The sequence below is a fragment of the Dasypus novemcinctus genome, chromosome 22 (assembly GCF_030445035.2).
Source record: "Dasypus novemcinctus isolate mDasNov1 chromosome 22, mDasNov1.1.hap2, whole genome shotgun sequence".
Lineage (NCBI taxonomy): Eukaryota > Metazoa > Chordata > Mammalia > Cingulata > Dasypodidae > Dasypus > Dasypus novemcinctus.
In genome coordinates this window covers 67,218,564-67,228,782 of record NC_080694.1, presented here as the reverse complement: position 1 = coordinate 67,228,782, position 10,219 = coordinate 67,218,564, and the positions used below count along the sequence as shown (strand labels likewise).

Below are 10,219 nucleotides of genomic sequence, written 5' to 3'. Positions count from 1 at the left end.
AAGTATATAGTAAAAGCTGTGGACTTACAAAGCAAACGTGGGTCCCATACATCAACCCTCCACCAACACCTTACATTGTCATGAGATATTTGTTACAGATTATGAAAGAAAATTGTCAAAATCTTACTACTAATGACAGTTCTAATCTTAAATTTGGTGTATTTTCCCCCCAACCCACCCTATTATTATTTTTAAATATATTTTTGTGACAGAAGCTGTGAATGTTTAAAACAATCATGCACATGTGCAGTATTCCCAAAGAACATCCATCTATATACACACCACACTGTGGTGGAACATTTGTTACAGATAGAATAATATCATCTGATTGTTACCACATCCATAGTGTACATTTGGCACACATTCTCCATACTGTGCCATTATCAACACAGTACATCTTCAGCATGGGTGCAAGCATATTACAGTACTACTGCTAACCACAGTCCATAGGTCACTCCAGTTGTATTTCTCCATGCTTCTCCACATTCCCACCACCCTGCAATAGTGATGTACATTTGCTCTAACTCACAAAGGACACTTGCATCTGTACCATCAAGCACAATTCTCATCCACCTCTTAGTTTACTGTGCTACTCTGCTCATTGATTATTCTCTAGCATTCTGTCAATTGGCATTTAAATCCCTAGATTACTATTTTCACCACATCCCCATTTATAAGCCTGCTGTTACTGTTTGTTACCATCCACTCTATACATTTCCACACTTTTACATTAAAGTCAGTTAAAACTTCTACATACATTAATCATCAGTAGTCCATCTCAGTCCTCCTATTATCTCCTTTAAGAATCCACCACTGACCACAAGCGACTGAAGATATTTTCCTACAATTTCTTTTAGAAGCTTTATGGTTCTTGCTTTTATATGTAGGTTTTGGATCCATTTTGAGTTAATTTTTGGATAAGGTGTGAGATAGGGGTCCTCGTTGCTTCTTTTGTCTATGGATATCCAGTTCTTTCAGCACCATTTGTTGAATTGACTGTTCTGCTTGAACTGTGTGGGTTTGACATGCTAGTCAAAAATCAATTCACTATACATGTGAGGGTCTGTTTCTGAACCATTAGTTTGGTTCCATTGGTCTATGTGTCTGTCTTTATGCCAGTACCATGCTGTTTATACCACTATAGCTAAATAATGTAATTTAAAGTCTGGAGATTAACGATCACTTTTCCTTTTTAAGATGTTTCTGGCTATCCAGGTCCCCTTAGTTCTTCAAATAGATTTGATAATCATATTTTCAATTTTAAAAAGAAAATTTATTGGGATTACATTGAATCTGTATATAAATTTCAGTAGAATTGACACCTTAATGATATTTAGTCTTCCAATCCATAAGCATAATGTTCTTCCAGTTATTTAGGCCTTTTTAAAATTTCTTTTAACATTGAGTTGCAGTTTTCTGAATACAAGTGCTTTATGTCATTGGTTAAGTTTATTCCTATTTGAGTTTTATGTCATATTTTATTTTCCCCACTCTTTTGACACTTTTGGTACTTTTATTGATATAATCTTCATTTCTAGACTCTCATCCAGACCTTTCTTTCCTGTCTTTTCTTTTCATGCTCTAGCACACCCTTTAGCATTTCCTGAAAATCTGGTCTCTTGCTTAGAAATTCTCTCAGTTTCTGTTTATCTGTGAATATTCTAATTTTGTCCTCATCTTTGAAAGACAATCTTGCTGGATATAAGATTCTTGGCTGGAAGTTTTTCTCTTGTATCTTAAATATATCAGACCACTGTTTTCTTTCCTCCATGGTTTCTGGTGAGAAATCACCCCTTAATCTTATTGGGTATCCCTTATATGTTATGCATTGCTTTTCTCATTTGTTCTCAGAGTTCTTTCTTTGTCTTTGGATTTTGTATGTGTCTCTGAGTTGGTCTATTTGGATATTTTCAGATGGGAGTATGATGTGCTTCTTGGAAATGGATATCTATGGCCTTCAATAGGGTTGGGAAATTTTCTAACATTATTTCTTCAACTAGTCCTTCTGTCCCTTTTCCTTTCCCTTTTCCTTCTGAGATACCCATGACACATATGTTTGCATGTCTTTTGCTGTCTTTAAATTTCCTGAGACCTTGTTCAATTTTTTTTCATTCTTCTCTTCATCTGTTCTTTTGTATGTTCACTTTCAGAGGCCATTTCTTCAAGCTCACCAATCCTTTCTTCTGCCTCCTCAAATCTGTTATAATATGATTCCAAAGTTTTAAAAATTTCATTTATTTTGCCTTTCATTCCCATAAGATCTGCTATTTTTCTATGTATGCTTTCAAATTCTTTGTACTCATCAAATGTCTTCTTAATATCCATAATCTCTTTGGCCATCTCATTGAATTCATAAAGATTTGTTTGAACATCTATGATTAATTTTCTAAACTCCTTTATGTCATCTGGAGGCTTATCTTGTTCCTTTAAATGGCCATATCTTCCTGTTTCTTGGTGTGGATTATAATGTTTTGTTGGTGTCTTGGCATCTGGATTGCTATAGTATCTATTCTGGGTGCAGTTTTTCTCTTTAGTTCAGAGCTTCCTGCCCTTCTCCCATGCTGGTTGTGCAGTGGGAGCCAAGGATTTAGTTGGTGCCGTAGGGTGTAGAGGCTCAAGATGCACTCTTTGCCTGGGACTGGTGAAGATTTTCCCAACTTTTTCCTTTGCCAAGGGCAGGGCAGAGTCACAGCTATGTGGATAATCCAAGACATGCATGCCTAGATTGTAGTTGCTCCAAGAGACTGATGAGGCTTCACACCCCTTTCTCCCCTGCCTGGTGAAGGGATAGAACTGCAGATGTGGGCAGCAATGTATGCAGTGTGGGTCCAAGATGACCACAGTTGCCCCAGTAGACTTCCAGTTATTCAGTCTGTGCCAGCCAAACGTACTTGCAGTTACCTGGATAGGCTGGTGCTGGGTCTGCCAGCCTCCCCCTGCCAGAGGTGGGGCTGAAGCCTAGGCTAGGGTTGCAGGACAACCTGGGTGAAAGAAAGAGTTTCCTCCTCTCATTGTGATTTTCTATCCTGGCTTTCCCTCAGGTGTAGGGGGCAGAGTCAAAATGGTTACTACTGGTCTTTTTCTGACTTGCACAGATTCACACCCTAGGTGTACCTCGGGTTATATCTTAGCCAGCCAAGTCTATTAATCAATAGCCATCTCCTCCCCTGTTTTTGGGAAATGGGGCTTCCAATTCCAGCCACAGACTAGCTCCTGGGGAAGCTTGAGCTGCCAAAGTAGGACAACCACTGGCCTTCATGGTGTGGCCAGTAATTTCCTGGAAAGGCTGGCACTGGTTTCCCCAGCTTCCTCCCTCCCAGAGGTGGGCTGGGGCTTAGGCTAGACCTGCAATCTGATCTGGATGGAAAGAAGCTGGTCCCTACAAGCACTGTGATTTTCAGTTCACCCTGCTTCCCCTTGTGCCAGGTATAGAATTAAGATGGCCTCTTTCTGATTTGGGCAGGCTCAAACTTTAGCTGTTCTCAGAGTTATACTTTAGTCCACTGAATTTACTCATCAGTAGCTGAAGTTGGTACCCAGCCATCTCTTCCTCCTCTGTTTTGGGGAAGTAGAGCTTTGAATGCCAGCCATGGAACAGCTCCCAAGGTGGTTTGTGCCTCCAGTGGAGGATGGTCACTAGCCTCTGTGGCATGGAGCACTCTACTTATAAACCTTCTCTGCAGATGGGCAGTCTCATCCTTCCATTCCTTCAAGGATGTGGAAGGATGGTCTTCTGGTCTCCTGGAGCCTGCAGAGGGGTGCTCCAGCTACCTCAAGCTAGCTCCAGGTATTTCCTAACTGCTCTGTAACAGGAGCTGACTCTAGGAACTCCTTACTCTGCCACCATTTTGCTGGATGTCCTTTGTTCTTCTTTTTTAAAATAGTTTTGCCTATTTGGGGATCCTGACTCTTCCAGATAAATTTGATAACTGACTTTTCAAATTCTACCAAAAAGAGTATTGGAATTTTTACCAAGACTGTATTAAATCTGTAAATCAGTTTGGTTATAATTGCCATCATAATGGTAGTTAGTCTTCTAAACTATGAACACAGAAATATCCTTCCATTTATTTAGATTATTATTGGTTTCTTTTAGCATTGCTTTATGGGTTCTGAAAACAGACCCTTTTTGTTCTCAACTAAATTTATTGCTATTTGATTCTTTTAGTCACTATTGTAAGTGGAATTTTTTCCCTGACTCCCTAAGTTTGCTTATTACTAGTGTATAGAAAAACTATTTATTTTTCCATATTAATCTTGTATTACATCACATTGCAGAAATTGTCTGTTAGCTTTGTTGTGGATATGGGGGGATTTTCTAAGTATAGTATCATATCATCATTCAATAATGAAACTTTTACTTCTTCTTTTCCTATTTGGCTGGCTTTATTTCTTTTTCTTGCCTAATTGCTCTAGCTAGAGCTTCTATCACAATATTGAATACTAGGGGAAGAGTGGGCATCCTTATCTTGTTCCCAAACTCAGTGGGAAAGCTTTCATCTTTCATCAGTAAGTACAAGGTTAGCTTGAGGGATCCCTGGGGATGTGGCTGCACCTGGCCCTGTGGGAGTTCACTTTTAGGGGTCTTGAGCTCCAGCCTCAGAGGACTCTCCACATGGAGAGCAGCCCCATGACTATCCTATGGACCCCACAGTGCAGTAAAGAATTGGCCTCACTGCTGGCAGATCCCCACTGGAGAAGGAACTCCCCTGCTGGCAGTGGGCAGGTGCACCTGGCCCCCAGGATCCACCTGAGTCATGGACTGATGAAGACCCTGAAATAGGGTCCAGGGAAGTGAGGGATGGGAAGGGCATCCCACAGGTGTTCCCCTTTTTGGAATTTTAGGAAGTACAAATAGCACTTCCTCACAGGGCTGTTGTTAAAATTATAAGAACTAATCCAGGCAAATGCTCACCATGTTCCTGAGATTACAAGAACGAATCCAGGTAAATGCTCAGTGTTTGCAAAGATTATGAGAACTAATGCAGGTAAATGCTCAGTATGTTGCAGGGATTATAAGAACTAATCCAGGTAAACATGCAGTGCAGTCCTGGCACCCAGGAAGACCTTAGGAAGTGATGGCTGTTGTGGTATCACCAGCATCATCTTACCCAGTTAGCAGAGCTGGTTTATATCCCAAGGCCTAAGGGCCTTGATAACTCAGTCCAGACACTGATCTCCACACTCTTAACTGCTAGAGGTAAAACACTTCCCCAGGACAAGGTGGAGACAGGAACCAGCACAGAGGAATGGACAGTTCCCAGTTAGTGAGGAAATTTAATGTGAAAGAGCTCCAGCGAGTAGATAACACAGCAGGTGGAGCTCTCTGTAGGAGGAGCGTTTGAGCTGGTACTTCAAGGAGGAAAGGACGTTCAGGACCCAGGGAAGGACACGTGGAACTAAGTTCTGCTCTTGTCTGGTTTTGAAGGATGTCAGAGTCACCAGAGCAGGGAGGGCTGTTCTTCAGTTCCGCCTCCTTTAAATGCGGCATTTCCAGGGAAGGGGGCTCTCACCACATCACACGAGGTTCACTGTACAGAAAAGCATGAGCACACTAATATAAACACAATCTCATTCACTCGCACACAAACACCCAAGTCCACCACAGGGCTGTGCTCAAAGTGTCAGATCATGTAAAAATCAATTATTTTGTATTGGGGGGACACTTCCCACTCAGAAATGATTATAAATAATAATCATGATTTTTGGCTGGTCCTGGAACATCTATTTAGTCTATGAATTTTTTTAGTACTTGAGCCAGTGTCTAACAACATTTAAAATGTAAAACTAAGGGGAACTATTTTCTATAGACTATAATAAATCTGGACCTGAGAAGGCCAGAGGTGCCTTCCATTCCTCTTTCCCACCGAACTGCCCCTTTTCCTTCAGAAGTTTCAAATGCTGTGAGGAAGGGCAGCTTCCAGGGTCTGGCAGGCTCTGGAATACAGGCATTTTCCTTACTCAGTGCTCAAGCATTAGCTGTCTGCCCTGGGAGGGGAAGAGAACACTTGCCGTGTGCTGTGTGCCCTCCATGAGTGGAGGGGTTGAACCAGGTACCACTGAGTCAGGAGGTGCCTCTCACCTGCTTGTCCAGGAGTCTGGAAGGGCCTTGGGGCTCCTGGGGAAACAGCCCCAGAGGATGCAATGCTTGCTCCAGGTCACCAGCCAGTGGCTAGCAGGGGCCCAACCGGGGGCTTTTCACTGTAATGCGTATTTCCTTTCATCTCCACTTCAGTCTTTTTCTCCTTGGAAAACACAGCACACAAGTTAGAAAGCTGGTTGAAGGCTGCTTTCGCCCTGTGCCATACCGCCCTCTGGAGGCGAGCAGAGGTAATGCCCGCATCCCCCTCCATCCCCACTGGCCCCACTGCCCCTTCCCCTTAGGTCTAACTGAAAGCCTCCTGCCCTGGCAGCTGGGGAGAGAGGTGACACTATCTAATTTTCACCCCAGAACGAAGAGCTTCCTTTCCTGTGAGTTTATCCTCACTCACTAGGAATTTGGACATAGCTGGCTACCAGCTTGTCTGCAGAGGTGAAATGAAGACTTCTGTGAGTCTAGAGCCCATTTCTCTGACCTTGTCAAAGAGATCCGCACCCTCCACAGAAAAATACTCACCTCCCAGAGATGATGGGACCGTTCTCGGGTACAGGGGAAGGGTCCACAGCTCCCCCGTTCCTGTCAGCTGCCCTTCTGCTCTCCACCATCTCCAAGTTTTCCCACCTCCCAACCCCATTAAGCTTTCTCTCAGGGACCCCCACTCCTAGGGCATCCCCTCCATTCCCCAAGGGCAGGCCCTGTGTGCTGACACTGACCCTGGAGGGGCGCACCTCTCTCCCCAGACCCCAGAAGGCTTCTCCATGTCCTCACGCTGCACCAGCACCCATTACACCAGGGATGCCCATAAAGAACACATCACAGCTCTCTGTACTTCCGCTTTCCTCACACAACTTGGTGCTCCACCTGTAAGCAGATTCAGGGCAAGCGCTGAGGTGTTGGGAGCTCCATTCCAGTCCATCAGGAATGCATCTGCACAGGAACTCTGGAGCCCAGCTGCTTGAATTCTCTGTTCTGGCTCCTGCTAGAATGAAAGAGTTCATGTTATTGGAATTTTTGGCTCCACATCTTCATATATCAAGTTGGAAGAATAATTGCACCTACCGCAGAGTACCTGTGAGGACTAAATGAATGACCATATGCAGAGTTGGGAACAGTACCTGGCATGTAGTAAGCACTCAGTAAATATTAGTTACTTTTATAGCTGTTACCATTCAAAAATATACATCAGTGCTCATTTTGGCAGCACACATACTAAAATTGGAACAGATCGGAGAAGATTAGTATGGCCACTGTGCAAGGACAACATGCAAATTCTTGGAGTGTTTCATATTTTACCCCAAATAAATACCCCTTATAAAAGTTAAAAAAATCCATCAAGGCCATGTTTTATGTCCTGCACTTTGTCAGAATCTTTATAGAATTTAGTATTATACCATCGCATTCTGATACAGATACTTACGTAAGTCCTTTTCAATTGACATGCAGACAGATCACCTGGGGAGCTTGCTAAAGGCAGGTTCTGATTCTGGAGGTCTGGGCTGGGACCCAGAGTGTTTCTAAGCAGCTCCCTTGAGATGCAATGACACATCTCTGGGCTGGGACCACACTTTGAGATGCAAGGTGTTGAAGCGCTACCTGGCAGTCAGGTAGAAGAGTGGTCATCCTCTGTTCTCATCAGACAGAAGGGGAAACTGAGCCGAGGGGACTGGGCCAAGGAAGGTTGGACAAGGCCAGCGCTGTCTGCCCTCACACTCACTGCCACCTGCTCCAGGGTCCTCACCTGCTCCAGGGCCTCCCCTGCTCCAGGGCCTCACCTGCCATAGGGCCCTCACCTGCTCTCCACGTTTTGTGCACTGTCAGCTCTCCCAAAGACACTCTCTCTTCCCCTAGAGTAGGAGTCTTAATCTTTTTGTTCCACAGACTCCCCTCTGCCAGTAAGGTGAAAACCACGGGCCTCCCACTAAGTCCACGCTGCACTGTGTACTATTTAATAAATACATACACCCCACCAGCACATCCCCACAGAAATAATGTATTTTTTAATTTCAGTTCAGGTCAAGGACCCTGGTTAAAGACCCCTGCCCTGGGGGCTCCCTGGATCCCAAGAGCAGTCTGAGTCTGGCCCTGGCTGAGCACAGGCCATCGGGGAGGGGCGCAGGGTAGAAGCGGCCCCTGCCCCACAGCCCCAAGCGCATCAAGGGTCTCCCTTGGCGGTCCCCGTACAGGTAGAGGTGAGGCCCGAAGGCAGTGGTGGGACAGGGTATGGGCAGCGTGATGAGCTCTGTGGAAGGGGGGCCAGCCCTGGGGATGAGGGCAGTGCTGAGTGGGGTCCCGCCTGGTGGGCACTGCCTGGCCCGAGCCTGGCGACCCTCCTGGATGCCTAGACGTGGGCGCTGATCTCCTAGACCGCATCTTTCTCGGCAGAGGCTTTTCTTCCCACCTCAGGAAGGAAGGTTCCTGGTACCTGAAAGGTTGGGGCGCAGCAAGCCTCGGCACCGGCCCTGGGGTCCAGGGGAGGGGGCGACCGTGCAGGCAGGGCAGCCCGCGGTTTTGATTTTATTTTATCCTTCTGCGTGCTCCGCCTTGCCTGCTCCTCCAGTGGAGAAGCAGAGGCAGCCTTGGCTGGCCTAGGGCACAGCACAGCCGGGCGCCAGCCAGTTTGGGGGAGGGGAGGGTGGGAATCTAAAATAAAAACTCTTCAAATAATAGTCATGGGGGAAATCAGATCTCTTTTGGGCTGGCACTAAGGAGTACCGTCTCGTTTTTGTGGTAAAGAAGCATGTGCTCAGGGTTAAAACTCCCAGTGTTTTCAGAGGTGAGACACCCCTCTTCACCCCACTTCCCGTGTCACTCCACATAAACAACTACTGGTTTCATTTTCTGTGAATCCTGCCAGTTTTGTATACTAATGTGTGGCTTTATTATTATTTTTTAAACAAGTAGAATCTACAGTTTCACCCGGGACATGGTTAAATGACTTATTGTCCAGTTGTCCAGCTGGTCTGTGGCTGCTGGAGGTAGTGTCTGCAGGTCCCCACCCCGGGCCTCAGTCCCAGGCCCTCCCACCATGCTCAGACCTTCCGCACTCGCATCCCCACGGGCTCTGCTTCACTTACTGCGTGCTGAACTAGGGTGTAGACAGGCAGGGCTTTCCTGGGTGGGTGTGGAGCGGAACAAACGAACAGCTGCACCTGCAAGTCCCCAGTGCGTCCTTCTCTGTCCAGTTCCCTGAGTGATGTGGATGGCACTTTTGGAGGCACCGAGTCAAAAGGATTGCCCTGCACGAGCAAGGACAGAGGAGGAGGCTTCGGGCCCTCTGTACGGGCTCTGGATCCTCAGCACCCACCGCCCCTCGCCTGCAGCCACAGGCTCGCTGGCAGCAGGAGTTGAGTCAAGAGGGATGGTGGCGGTGAGGGTGGTGGCAAAATGAAGACCTCTCATTAGAAGAGAGAGGAAAATGTTAGACTTTCAGTGAAGAAAAAAAGGACTTATTGATGCCATTGAGAGACTGAAGTACGAAATTACGTAAGTGACGACAGATTGGCACCTAACTTCCCTAGAGGAGAACAGCACTGCTCAGAGGAGAGAGCAAACAGCTGTGGGAAGAAATTCCACGTGCATCTCAAAGAGGGTACCAGTGTCTAGCAGAGAAGGGCCAGCAGCAGTTCCTGGAGATGCAGCTGCTCCTCTAAACAGGAGAGGCCTAAATAAGGCCCAACGGGGACTCTGGGTGAAGGGACAGTTGGAGCAGGACTTCCTCCGCCCTCTGGAGCTCCACAAGTTTGCAGATCTCAGCCTGGCACAAGCCGGACGCAGTTCTCGGGAGTCTTCGACTTCCAGGGGAGCCTCAGAAAGTCGAGCACACGTGGGAGGCCATGGGGTCCCTCCTGCCTGTGCCGCCCCGCGTCCTGCAGTCCCCTGCTGTGCGTCCCGTGCTGTGCTCTGCAGTCCTGCTCTACCAGCCTCCAGCACGATGAGCAAGATAAGCCCCGGAGTGCTCAGGCCCCAGGAGCGGGCACCATGGAGGCGGTACCTGCCAGGGGCTGCTGCGGGATGTGCGTGAAAGTGTCAAGAAGGAACCGTTTAAAGCCCCTGGGGATGATTTCGGGAATTGGAGCCTTTTCCCTGGACTTGGACGCTTGCGTATGGCCCCACAGCGGG

The 10,219-nt window shown here is 46.6% G+C and overlaps 1 non-coding gene across 1 annotated transcript; it reads left to right on the top strand.

The window, feature by feature from the left end:
• The first annotated feature begins 7,285 nt into the window (after positions 1–7,285).
• Positions 7,286–7,392, top strand: LOC111766309 (U6 spliceosomal RNA). Its single transcript, XR_002798394.1, has one exon. It is a non-coding gene; the product is annotated as a U6 spliceosomal RNA (small nuclear RNA).
• The last annotated feature ends 2,827 nt before the right edge of the window (positions 7,393–10,219 follow it).